Below are 14,318 nucleotides of genomic sequence, written 5' to 3'. Positions count from 1 at the left end.
AAAAACTTCTGTGGGAACTCAAGCACTTTCAAAGCAGTTGATAATAAACACGTCTAGGTAAGACCCGTTCTTTTCCCCCAGTGACTGAGACCAAATCATCAGAATGACAACAGCGTGGTCCTGTTTTGGGCACCTTCCCTTAATGTAAACTCTCAGAAGTCAATGAAGTTCTGCACCTACTTTTACTACAGTTTATTTAGGAATACAACTAGAATTCGATTCCAAAGTTACTTTAGCAGAAATTGGAACTCAGCTTTCCAGCTTGGAAAGCTTTGGCCTATATGAAGAAAGAAACTGATTTACTTATTTTTTTTTAATCAAAGTGTTTCAATTCTCTACTAAATTGCATTATTAGCAGTTTACCCAACATAGCATGGAATGGCAGACTGTCAGAAGAAATCTCTTCAGTAAAAACCTCCTCTTGTCATTTCAAGCACTGCATATTCTTGACTGAACCACTTTGTAGCCACCAGAATTATTGTATTAATTTATTATTTGCATGTGTGAGAAGGGGGTGAAAGTCACTTGCTTGACTCAGAAAAAACCTTAAGCAGATGCTTTCACGGTATTTTTTTCTCTAAGCAAATTTTAAGTGATTTGTTAGGGTGCCTGAGTAATAACAGCATGCATTTAAGAAAGCACAGCATTTTGATGCTGAAAGCATTCATAAATTACAAGACACTGAAGAAATAGTAAGGAAGGTATTGACAAATACCTCTTCTGGGAGATCTAGTGACGTACATCAGACGGAGCAAGCAGCAAAACTGGCAAAAATGCTGGAATGTTACGTAGTAGAGTTAGAAAAGTAAGTTTCAAGGCAGGTCCAGCGTTGTCCCACCATAAATGGATATCTGGGACATAAATTGTGCTTGGTGTTGTCTTCTGAGCATTTCGGATCAGCTAGTGAAAAGGAAAGCTTGCGTAAGAAAACTAAAACACGTACAAGAACCTCTTAATACATAGCTACATAGCCATCTGACTGCCCCATGAAATGAAACTATGTGAACAGAGTGGCAAGCATCCTTTCACATAAGGAATTTCTCTGTGCACCCTTTCAGATTATCAGTATTCGGAGAACTCTAGTCAGAAGATGGGAAGGATATATTCAGGCAGTGGCTAGACACCGTAGCTATATGGCCACAGCCACAATCATCGCATAACAAAGAAAGGAAATGTCCCGCTTAAGGGACACATCAGTATTCAGTCGTGTAACATGTCTGTCCTTACTTGTATGGCTCTCAAACGTTTCCACTAAAGGTAAAAGTATTTTAAGGTAGTGATGCCAAACAAGAAAATGGATTTCCTGCCTAAAAGTAAAAGCACCAAATCTGTTCATTTTTTCTAGTTAAAACCACATCACCGTGCAAATGAAGTGTTTTCTGAATGTTAATGCTTTTAGTGCACATACTGCAACAGCACAAGTTGTGTATGTCCGTGCGAAAACAAAATAAACAGAAGCCCCAAACCTTGGTTGCCTTACTAATATAATTTAGAAGAAGCCTACAAAAAGTAGCCGACATGCAGTCTGATACAGAGCCATCTACCGGGAGCACACAGTCTTAGGAGGCAATGAGAACTACTTTCTGGATCCCAGTGACATGAGCAGCATTTCTTTCCACAAAGAGATGTTTATTAGCAACACCGCCCAGCTTCCTGAGCTGCTAGCAACAGCCTCACTGTAAAATTGGGTATGGAAAATGTGGACATGTACAACATCCGGATTGTTTGTGGTGCTGTCTAAAAGAAAAGGGGATTTTCAGACAGAAGCAAACATCCCAGCACATTAAAACAAGGCCACCTCCATTACCAATGAATTTTGCTCACCTTACTTGCAACTCGATTGATCCTTTACATACAGTCAGTGAATCCGATGAGAAGAAAAAGAAAAAAAGGTACCTGTCCGCAGATTTCTTCTGGCGATGCAACGTTTGTAAGCAGAACAGAAAGGTCCAGGGTGTGAATGGGAAACTTCTCCAAAGCGTGCAACACCACGGGTGCCACGTAAGAAACCTGGCCGTACCCTTCTTTTCCTACTATTAGCAGACGGGGCTGGCATGATGTTGGTTCGCAGAAAGCACTCCTAGAACAAGAGTTAAGAAAACAAGCTTATAAATGAGGTGCTGAATAGACACACAGATGTTCCAAGTAATTTTCCTATAGACTTTCTTTTCCCTCCCCAAATAATCCAAATGGCAGCGGTACATTAAATACATGTAAGATTTCCAGTTAAGTTATTCACTCATTCCAATTGTTTCACCTTCTTCCCTTGTGTTTCCTATTCTTTACTAAACCAAGACTGCAAATTAATATCCCTGCAATCTTGCTTTACTTTATTATAAATTTATTATTTATTATATATTTATTATATACTTTATTTTAAATTTATTTTTATTTAAAAATAAATTGGTGAGGACCATTTGTTTCCCCACTACAATCAGGCTGTACCTCTGCTGGCTTAAATCAAAGATGCTAGAGACTTAGCCTTGCTCTAGAGGACAGAAAATCTTCTGGACAGCACAGCAATAGAAACTGAGAAAAATAACTGATCCAGCTGTGACAACATGATCTAACTTTCCAACTGTGGGCTTGCATGACTTCCATACTAAAATAGCACAAGATTAACACAACTTGGTGGCTTAACAAATAAAGACACCATTCACATTTTTCTCAAGGTGTTTTAACAAGCCATTTCTCAGTTTTCTTTCTGCTACATAATTCACTACTGGTTTAACAATCCTGGAAAACAGAAGGGCAAAAGGTGGCAACACAAACCCATAAAGTTGGGCTATTTTTAGCTAAAAGGACAGACTGCACATTTATGTGGTCTTGAGTCTTTCAAAGAATGCCATGGATTAAGTCAACGTGTTCTGGTAGTCTACGGATCACTTTGGCTTACGAAGAGAAGCCTGGGCTTTTCAATTTGGTCATTCAGAGCAACTTCATTACAACTTTAGTCCCTCCACCCTTTCTTCTTGTGAATACCAAGCACCCCTTCAACACACAAACTTGATGTTGCCCCTTCGTCTACCAACCCTCGCACTTTTAACAGCTGGAACTGTTTACAAAGACTCAGCAGACCTGAGAATTTAAACATAACAGGGATCTATCTTTCTTTACCTGCTGAAACAGAGGCATTTTTTCTCTGGTCCGTTAGGCATTCCATCTTTTAATTCATCTCCAGAAACCAAGGATGCATCGTCATCACTGTCAAACATATCATCTTGTAAAATAGGATTGAAATGCTCTGAAAGGCAAAAGAGGTTTGTTAACTTTCCTGAATAGCCTTTGTCTCTTTCTCTTCCATTAATACAGCTTCTAAATCAGTGCCAAAACCCTTTCTTCATTTGAGAGCACACACTGAAAGCTATTTCCTAGAGTTCAGCCCACCACAGATCTAAGGAGATGGCACAAGGCCCTACAAAGCTCTACTAAGTACCACTGATGTGTATGTATAAGGTACGCTACTCTTGGTGATTTTTTTCTCCCCCTTAGAATAAAGGAGATTACGAACAATTTCTGCAGTTGCTAAATAGCTAAAAAAACAAACAAACAAACAAACAAGACCATTTCTTTCTGGAGGAGGTTCCCACAATGAAAGCATGGGGATAAAGGATGTGATGGCCACAGAATTCCATTCATCTAGTAAATATCAATGCTAATTGATCTCATGTGCACGTGTATAGTACGATCCACAAACGTTTAAATTAGGAGACTGGTTAAAAAGGATGATAGCTAAAACAATATTTAGCTTAGACCAGTTATACTTGTATCCTGGTCCTGACATTCTTCAGAAAGGAATTAGAAACATTGACCTAGAAATGCTTCCCCTCCAAAGATCTGAGTTTTGATTTTTTAAAGAAAAATAGGTGCCTTATACTTCAAACCTCAAGTCAACCTCTACAAATGCTAATTATCTTAGCTGCCGTCAGAAGCAGGATGCTTCAGTAGAGAACGCATCGTCCTTTACTGTGTATTGAGTCATTCAGAGCTTCCATTTGGCATTTCAGTTTCGAATCCACAATAAAACCTATGTGTTGTATTCCAGACTTGCCCAAAAAAAAGACATGCACATGCAAATAATAAAATTCTACCACCATTATGTCTGAAAGCTATAAGTTGATTGCACAAACCACAAGTTTTTGCTTTAGCAGAATTATAAAGAAGTGGATGCTGTGGTTATACCTTGCTGTCGGTCCTCCTTTAGTGCAATCTGTGCATGCGGGAAGATCTTCTGCACAACTTGTAAAATATTCTCTACTGATCTTTGAAAAAGTGGCTTGAAAATGGGTGATAGTGCTTGTACGGGTGAAGCCTTGATCCGGTTTGAAGCTGGAACAACCTTCTTCATAGCCATGAAAAAGTCCTTTGCTTTTATTTTAATAGAATTAACGTCTAGTAGCAACTTCTCCCTACTTGCATAAATCTGAGGATAGCATTGGCCATTGGCGTAGAGAGCACAGCGCAGCTTCAGTACAGAGGGATTTGATATCTGCACCACAGTCTCCTAACAAACAAAAATCAAACGTTACATCAGTCAAGGCCCAGGTTTACAACATGCAACATTTAAAGAATTTGTAATGCCAAAACCAAACAGCATAACAGGGAATTCAAAGTGCTACCGCTCTGCAAGGATGTTTCATGTTGCTCACTGCCTGATATCCTGCACTTATGCAGCTGAAGCAGACTCCTCATCAAAAACTATACTCTTGAGGAAGATGCCCCAGAACCACTTAATGTTCTCAGACAACAAGAGGAACGACAACAAAGAGTAAATAGATGAAAGGATCTCACACAGATTGCTATGAAGGCGTGCCAGCTGCCTCGTTGACTAGTTGTGCAACAAGGCACAAGAGCATGGGTACTGCCTGGTACAAGCTAAGGTTCTTTACAACTTGGTCACAAGCAAGAATCCGTTTCTGTTTCAGTCTTACCAATGCATTTCTCAGCTAGTTCATCAAGCAACATGTCCGGTGGCTGAGGGGTCCAGTCACGAGTATGAATCTTGACAATTTCTTTTCTAGCCTGGAAGCAAAATCATTGCATTTTAGCTTGTCCCAAGTTTTCCTTAAAAATACCAACAAGAAACAAACAAACCAAAAGGCAAACAAACAAACAACAAAAAACAAAACAGTCCTCCCTCAAAACCCCTCATCTACTAATACACTTTTCTTACTTGCTCAACTTTCAAGTATTTTACAGTTATTTAATATACACTCTGCATTGTCAACCAGGAAATTGAATATTTCTTATTTGTTATACTGAACTTTTTCTAGGAACCTACAGTGAAAGAAAAGGCATTTATAGCTTCAATAACAAGTTTCCAAACTACGAGACCTAAGGACCCAGAGGAAAATACTGTAATGAAAAATTTATCCAGAAACATTTCTTTGCTGTCCAAAAAACTTCTCTAAAACTTAGCAAGCTTTCATTGGGACAGTCTCATTACTTCATCACATTTGCTTTCCAGTCAGTAAATTCACAGAAAGCACTTCTGGCACAATGCTTCCAATTGCTACAATTACTATAAAGAAGAAAAGAATTATGACTCAAACTACTACCACCGAGCAGGGGCACAATCAAATGCAAACACGTCCCCTATTCATTCATAAGTGAAGGATTGAGACCAAAAACACAACTTCATGATGAAAGCGCCCAAGTGGACTAAATAATTAAGCAAACAGGTACAACTTTGGGAATGAAAGGTTTGATTATAGAACTAACTACTTGGTGGTATCATCCTGACCATATATATCCAGTACCAGATTTGTCCTCCATGGAACAACGCAGTGTCTCCACGTATCACTCTTTTGTTCAAGTTGTCAATATTTTTTTTTTTCCTATAAAGTTGGACTTTGCCATGGTAGCACTAACGTTGAATTTAAGTTCTCACCTCTTTATTTGGCAAGTTGAAGAGGAAGTGTCTGCCAAAGCGTCCTGGTCTTCGTAAAGCAGGATCTATAGAATCCAGTCTGTTAGTAGCTCCGATTACCACGATCTCCCCTCTGTTATCTATGCCGTCCAGAAGGGTCAGAAGAGTTGAAACAATGGAACAAATAGAAAAATATAAGTTTTACTTACTGGTTCAGTAAATTTTGTTACATTCCACATGACTTTCTTGATGCCGGAATAACCTTCTTCCTAGTGGTCATTCAAAACTGGGAAAAAAATAGTCTACCAAGTCGGGGTTTTTTTGATTTGATAATAAATCTGCAGACTGTTAAGTCATCAAGCACTTCAAGACTGTTTGAAATAATCTCTACGTTAATATAAAAGGAGTACCGCACACTTCTGCTCAGGAAGAAAATCACGGAAAATGTCAACTTTGATTTTAGATGTTGAATTTGTTGCAGTGAGATCTTCCTCATCGCACGATTCTATTTGGATTTAAACCACATTATCTATGGAGAGACCAAGATTAGGACAAGAACAGCACAGAGTTCAGCATGAAGCCAATCAGGAGCTCAAGTTTGTATTCTTTGTATTCAACTTTATCCTTCTCTTGCTGGAAGGACCTGCTTTTTGACTCTCCTTCTCTTCACTAGGAGCATGTTCCCTCTTGCTTTGGTAATGCTCTTTCTCAGTGGTTTTAGTCTTGTCCTTTGTATCTTGGCATCTCTCTGTAACAGCTGAGGAGGAAAGGTTTTTAGAGCTACATTCAGTGTCAGACTCGAGAGAGGAAGTATGCCGCAATTTCTCACCAGGCTCACAAGACTCTTTGCCGGACAAAACGGTTTCTTTTGAAATGAGGTCACGTTCTTTTGATCTTCTTGCTTTCTCCTTGTCTCCACCGTCATCACATTGGTACTGGGCGAGGTATTCATCGTTCCCAGGAGATTTCGGAGGGTCCACGACACTGCACAAAATAAAATCACATTTCTGACTTCTGCTGAAGGACGTGAATATTAAGAGTAAAACCTTCCAACGTCAAACAAACAAACAAAAACCTCCGGACTACAGGAACGCTCGCAAAGATATGCCATTTAGAAACCTCTCCGGTGATTAGGACACCTTCTTCAGCTCCCAGAGAAAGTGCTTTTTCCCCTCTTGCTTCTGAAGCCATTGCACTAAAAAAGCAAACGCATCTGTCTCCCTCCACATGCTGCTCTGAATAAGAGCCAGAATATTCAAAGCCACTCTATTTCTTCTCCCCACATAGCCGAAAAAACACCAGTTGAAAGAGTTTTCTACCTCTCTCCACGAATTTACATTCACATATCCTATGACTGCAAAAATAGAAGGCGGGGCTCAGGAGGAACAGCCAGTGCTGGAAATGAAAAAAAGCAGCCTGTTTCTTCAGAGTCTTAAGCCTATGCTACTAGGAACAAAACAAAACAAAACAAAACAAGAGGAGAGGAGAACAACAGCGGGAAATTTACCTATTCTCCAGGTGTTCAATTGCAAAGCCTCCTCTGGAGGATCAACAGTTGTGAATTCAGTGTGCTTAGGAGAAATCAGATCTACATCTGAACCACAACTATTTCAGTAGTATCACGAACTTCTGTTACTCTGAAGAAGCAGTCAGCACCGTTTCTATGTTAGGAAAGAGCTGAACAGAGTCTGTTACTCACATCAAGTAGTCAGGCAGGTTTCTTTAGGAAGGCTGGGTTTCACTAGAACATTACTAGCCTGTAAGCCTCATGGCATCACCTTCCATCTTGACTGCTGAACCTCCTTGCTCCCTACTATCTTCTTTGCCAAGATACAGCTGTCCACATTTACTTTTCCTACTTGGCTGGACTGAATTTAAGAAGATCTTGCATCTAAGAAAGGGAACAAAAGCTGCTGCCCAGCAGCGTCTGGCTCAGGGAGGAGTGAGAAAGCTCTGTGCAGCCCCCAGGGTCCGTGCAGCAGGAGGCAGGAGGTGCTCCAGGCTCACAGCAGCAGTTCCCCTGCGGCCTGTGCAGGGAGAGGCCCCTCGTGGAGCAGGCTGTGCCCCTGGTGGAGCAGGCTGTCCCCCTGCAGCCCATGGGTCCCCCGTGGAGCAGATCTCCACGCTGCAGCCCCCCTGCGGGTGGAGGAGCCCCCGGTGGAGCAGGTGGCTGTGGCCTGGAGGAGGCCGCGGCCTGTGGAGAGCCCCCGCAGGAGCAGGCCCCGGGCTGGACTGGAACAGGCTGTGCTGAGCCTGCTTTGCCCGTGACGCTCCTTGTGGAGTGATCTCCCTGTCCTTCTGGCAGCCCTTGAGCCCTTGCCAGCCTCTTTTCTCCCCTTGGCGTTGGAGGAGGGGCAGGGAGAGAGCACTTGTGCTGGAGCTCAGCTGCCCAGCTGAGGAAAACCACCACGGCTCTGTCTTGCCGCTGCTGCAGCACGCTGGTAGCAGCCAGCACCGTCTGTTCTTCGAGCCTCAGCAAGCCCACAGCATCTTCCCAGAAGGGATCCCTTTCCTTCACGCCTGACAGGCGCCGCCTCCAGAGGCTGAGGGCTTGTGCCCTGTTTGCAAGCGCTTTCTCAGTGCCCCCTTCCCCAGAGAAGGATCCCAGCTGCTTGGCTTCCCTGCCCTCTGCTGCCAGGCTCCCGCAGCTGCTATCCCAGCAGCGCAGCAGCCAGCTGACAATGTGCTCGCCTGGAGGACAGCTGCAATCTTGTCCCATGGCTCGCAGCTCGCCCAGGGATGGGGATCACCTGCTTCCTGATGCTTTTCTCTCTGCTCTCCTTTCCAACAGCCTCCTGTGCCCTGGGATGGCCCTACCTTGGGGTAGGCTGCCTCGCCTTCCTCTTGCTCCTTCCCCTTCTTGGGAGGACTTTCTGCCCTTCCGAAACGAGATGACTTCTGCATGCATTCCTTCCCCTTGTGTGTATTGGTGCCTGAGACAGCAACGGGGTCGTCCCTGGAGCCAGCTGTAGGGCCTGTGCCAGGCTTGGAGGGGCTGCAGGGAACATGCCAGGGGCTGGAGTGGCTGGATGTGAAGTACTATCAGTAAAGAATTTCTTCCTAACATATATTAGAAATCTAACTTTTCAGTGTAAAGCTATTAGTCCATGTCCTGTCACTCCAGGCCCTGATAAAGACCCCCTCCCCAGCTTTCCTATAGGTTGCCTTTAAGTACAGGAAGGCTCTCGGCCTGGCACACAGTAAAAGTGATGGCAGATCCTTCACAATATTATTTGAATTTCACGTAAATAGAACAGACTATCAACTTACTTAGGAGAAGTAATACAATTTCAGAACTATTCAAAACCAAAGGCATTCCAAACTAAGTTTAAGTTCAGAGGAAATCCAAAGAAAAAAACTAATTTTGAAACTAATAATCAGAGACCATAATCTTCTTCAAATGATAGATTTTCCTCCTGTACTGGGTAATTTTGATCTGTCTTTAATGATCATCCAGACATGGCTTTGACACCGAGTATCTTGCTTTGCCTCTGCATTAAGTCTTCTTCTCATGTGAGGTAAATGTCCTGCTCTTATGGGATGGGCCTAGGAGACACACGCGCTGTGTCTCATGATGCTTGGATATCATCTTAATTCTGGGTGAAGATGAAAGGTCTCACTGCTTCCTGAACAGGGAAGTGGATGTCTGCAGTTAAGAACCCTCTGTCTAATCTAGAAACATGAAGGAAGGAGTTTGCTGGATTGCAAGTGACAGTGAAGAAAGCCACAGGTGACATATCAGACTGATTAAAATGTTATTTAGCTCAGGGCATGGCTAATGAAGTGGAGCTGGAATAGTTTGATGACTGTAATTACGCTCACTATCACTGTTACTTGTTTATAGGATGGTAATGCCTAAAGGTCCCACTGGAGCCTGAAACAAGGTTGTGCTGGGTGCTGCACGTGCATATCTCAGTAGCGCTTTGATAGCTAGTGATACAAACAGACAAAACAGAGATTGAAAGGAGAAACGGGGGGACAGAGATAAGAAGATCTTCCTGCGGGTCATTTAGGGTATGAGCCAGGACTTCAGTGCATCCAGCTCTCTAGTGCTCTGCTGGCCCAGTGAGATGAATGGAAAACATTGCAGCCTTGGAAAAATAGTGCTTCTTCTAATTCTTTGGCCAGTTTTGATGATTTAGGACTGCTCTATTTATTTATTTATTGATTTTACTTTCCCCATTTGTGCTGGAGAAGGTGAACTTTTTAAATACCTATTCTGAATTCAAATATCATTTTCATTGTTATGTTTCTGTTTTGTTGGCACTATTCATAATGACTTCTACCCTTCAGTGGAAGCAAAAGCTTATCATACCATAAAACTGATAAAACAAAACATAAAACAAAACCAGGCTTAGAATGAAATTTTTGAGGCTTACAAATGCAAACTTTGAAATCTAAGGAAATGAATCATTGAGTCTGACTAAGCATCTCTGGGACTGGAGTGCAGAGAAGGCAGGGTTAAAATTCAAAATTCCGATGGGAAAAAAGCAATGAGAAAAGGTACATTTCAGAGGTTAAAAACTGCAAAAATAAAGTACGAATGACCCAAAACCTCCTTCACATAGGAAATTAAACAATAATAGTAAATGATACTTAAGCCACAGAACCCAGGGGGAACAAAGAGAACAAATTAGGACAGTTGCATACTCGAGGCAAAAATAGATCAAAAGTTAATGATGTCTCAAATGCTGCAAATCTTATTTCCTGCATCTAACAGCAACAACAATGTGATATTAAGGGCAGTGACAGGATTCCCATTGCAAATGAGGGTAGGGCACTAGGCACAACATCATCTGAGGTGAAATAAAAATCTACAGTGATTCAAGTGAAAAATGACAAGCTGATATCTACCTAGCCTATTAACAGCATTGGCACACAGAACAACAAGTCAAGTAGGAAAAATACATCACAACTGTGCAAATCAGGGATAGAGGGATAGTCCCCAGAATGGGAGAGTAACAAATATACTTCTGTCCAGGAGAATGTAAAGAGTGATCCAGACAAGTGCAGGCCTGTTAGTTTGACATCAACGCTGGGCAAAGTTTTGTAGCAAGAAGAGATAAGACTAGGGAAGTAGCGGGTAATGTGGAATTTACAAGATAATTTATTAAAGCTAATTTGTTTCCAGAGAATTTAGTAGCTTGCCTTTGTAGGACCAATGTTCCCCTACACAGGGGATGAACTACATCTATTTCACTTTCTGTGAGCTTCTGATACCTTATCTATGGATTTGGGCTTTGGGGCTGCAAGTGAATCAAGGGAGTTTGCAATTGTTCACACTGTTCGAAGAGGGAATTACCGGCAAAGGAGAGGTTACCTGTAGTGATTCTCAGAGACAGTTCTGAAACTGCAGCTGCTAAGGAGGCAAAGACTCATGGAGAAATGTAGGCTGGAAGGGACCTCTGAAAACCCAACCTCCTATTCAGAGCAGAGATGACTTCAAACTTAGGTATGTTCAGTACGGATATGGTGGCCGAAGACTAAAAATTACATATGAGCTTTGAGATTTCCAGGTGACGTAAAGTTGGGAAGTACTACCGAGCCTGACAGAAGGATATCCCTTGTGATTGAAATGGTTCAGGTGAAGTGACATTTGATAATACAAAGTAGAGCCATGCTTAGAGATTCTCAACAAAGGGTGTTTTTTTTTTTTTTTTTTTGTCATGTTTGCTATATGGCAGTCAGGAGTTTAAAACAAACAATAAAACAACAAAACCCCATGTTCATGCACTGTTAACAGAAGAACTGAAAAAGTTAAGTGGTTATATGGTATGTATGGCTATTCTTTTTTTTTTTTTTCTTTTTTCTCCAGTATAAATACACCTGACAGGGCAGCCCTGCCACACATATAAGACATGAGGCAAAATTCTGCTGCTTGTATTCACATTGAACTTAGGAGGAAGTGTTCAGAAGACAGAAGGAACAAGTTGCCTATTGTGTGGAAGGGAATTAAAGGACATCATTCTGCTCAGCCAGATGCCAGTTGAGAGAAAAATATGATGTCTCTGTGAAAATGCATTTCTTGAGTAAATATCAAGGAGAATTAGGAAATGTGTAAGTTGGGAGATACATCTGAAATGATGATTGCAGTTGGCTTATGAGGAACTTTGGACAGGAAATTGGTAGAAACTTCCCATTTTAAGAATAAAGTGCACCATAGATATGAAGTCAGCATTCACCTAAAGAGTAGAGGCCAACTCAAAGCCCCCACAACAAAGCAGTGGACAAACCAGAACACTAACATGTTGTGGTCTAGAGTCACACAGATATACGTAAGTTTACTATACCAAAACATCTGAGGGGTTCCTTTGAGAGGCGGAGGGCTTGTGCCCCATTTCCATTTCCACTCTCAGTGTCCCCTGCCTCAGAGAAGGATCCCAGCTGCTTGGCTTCCCTGGCCTCTGATGCCAGGTTACCAGAGCAGGTATCCCAGCATCGCAGCAAACAGGTGACAATTTGAGTGCCACAGCAGTCCTCATTGCGAGCTGGACGCTCAGGGCACTTGCGGCCACCCACCTTTGTGAGCTCCAAGGCTGACAGTGACTCTCTGCTGAGCTGCCACGGCTCTCGGGTGTCCCGGTGACAGAGCTTTCGGCGCTAAGCTGACTGCCAGGAGAAAAGGCTGCCGTGAAATGGCTGCTCCACAATGCCAGGAGCAAGGTCTGCTGGGCTGGGGGTTCGCAGGGGAGCTCGGCCTTGGGCCTGGCAACTGCGCCTGGAAGCCAGGGACGGCCTTGGTGTGCAGCTGGACACCTGGGCCTGAGAAAGCAAGGTCTCTTTCCAGACACTTGGCACCATCGTCACCCAGTGGCTGTCTGAGGGGGACGAGAGAAATGCACAGCATCTCTTGCTTTCCTGAAAAAGGGATGGATTTGGACCCCAAAGCGAGCTCCTTTCTCTCGGAAGCATCACGTCCTCCTGTCTTTCTTGTATTTGGCTATGACTTTAGGAATCCCTGCAATCCCTGCAGCTGTGTCCCCTGCCAGCTTCTTGTGTGCCCCAAGCATCCTCGCTTGCAGGGCAGTAGAAGATGCAGAAAAGGCCTTGCCTTAGTGGAAGCACTGCCCTGCAGGAGCTCCAACAACCCTCTCAGCAGCACGCTGTAGCCCCCAAATGCCCCCGAAAGGGCACATTTCAGCTACTGGGAAGGAAATGAGTTCGCTCAAGGTGAGCTACCCGCTCAAGGCCCAGGTGTCTGTGAGGCAGTGTTGGCAAGGAGTCCTGTTGTGTGAGTCCGTTCTTTGTGGGTGCTCCGTCCCCACAAGGCTTGCTTTTCAAGGCCCAGGAGAGTCTTGTGGGCACTGGCCTGGGGTCCCAGGCTGAGCCAGCTGCTGGCTGGCAATCAGGGAGGCTCGCTCGGTGTCTTGGCTTGGGTTTGCGTGGCCAGGCTGTGGGAGCGGGGGGCTGCAGGGGTGTCCTCTGTGAGGAGAATGCAGCAGCTGCCCCATGGGAGCTCAGAGCCGCTTCCAGGAGGCTCCTTCCAGGAGGGACCCACCCGCTGCTGCCCAGAACGCAGAGCAAAAGGATGATGTTTGCGCCTGGGGGAGAGCCCATCTAAGAAAGGGAACAAAAGCTGCTGCCCAGCAGCGTCTGGCTCAGGGAGGAGTGAGAAAGCTCTGTGCAGCCCCCAGGGTCCGTGCAGCAGGAGGCAGGAGGTGCTCCAGGCTCCCAGCAGCAGTTCCCCTGCGGCCTGTGCAGGGAGAGGCCCCTGGTGGAGCAGGCTGTGCCCCTGGTGGAGCAGGCTGTCCCCCTGCAGCCCATGGGTCCCCCGTGGAGCAGATCTCCACGCTGCAGCCCCCCTGTGGCTGGAGAAGCCCCCGGTGGAGCAGGTGGCTGTGGCCTGGAGGAGGCCGCGGCCTGTGGAGAGCCCCCGCAGGAGCAGGCCCCGGGCTGGACTGGAACAGGCTGTGCTGAGCCTGCTTTGCCCGTGACGCTCCTTGTGGAGTGATCTCCCTGTCCTTTTGGCAGCCCTTGAGCCCTTGCCAGCCTCTTTTCTCCCCTTGGCGTTGGAGGAGGGGCAGGGAGAGAGCGCTTGTGCTGGAGCTCAGCTGCCCAGCTGAGGAAAACCACCACGGCTCTGTCTTGCCGCTGCTGCAGCACGCTGGTAGCAGCCAGCACCGTCTGTTCTTCGAGCCTCAGCAAGCCCACAGCATCTTCCCAGAAGGGATCCCTTTCCTTCACGCCTCCAGAGGCTGAGGGCTTGTGCCCCGTTTGCAAGCGCTTTCTCAGTGCCCCCTTCCCCAGAGAAGGATCCCAGTTGCTTGGCAGCAGATCTCCACGCTGCAGCCCCCCTGTGGCTGGAGGAGCCCCCGGTGGAGCAGGTGGATCTGCCCTAGAGGAGGCTGCGACCTGTGGAGGACACCCCAGAGGAGCAGGGTGTTCAAGGACAGGTTGGAGCTGGTGCTTAGGAACATGGTTTATTGGGTGACATTGGTAGTACAGTGAG

The sequence above is a fragment of the Aythya ferina genome (genome assembly GCF_964211825.1).
Source record: "Aythya ferina genome assembly, contig: HAP1_SCAFFOLD_72, whole genome shotgun sequence".
Taxonomy (NCBI): domain Eukaryota; kingdom Metazoa; phylum Chordata; class Aves; order Anseriformes; family Anatidae; genus Aythya; species Aythya ferina.
Note: the sequence above shows the minus strand (reverse complement) of the source record.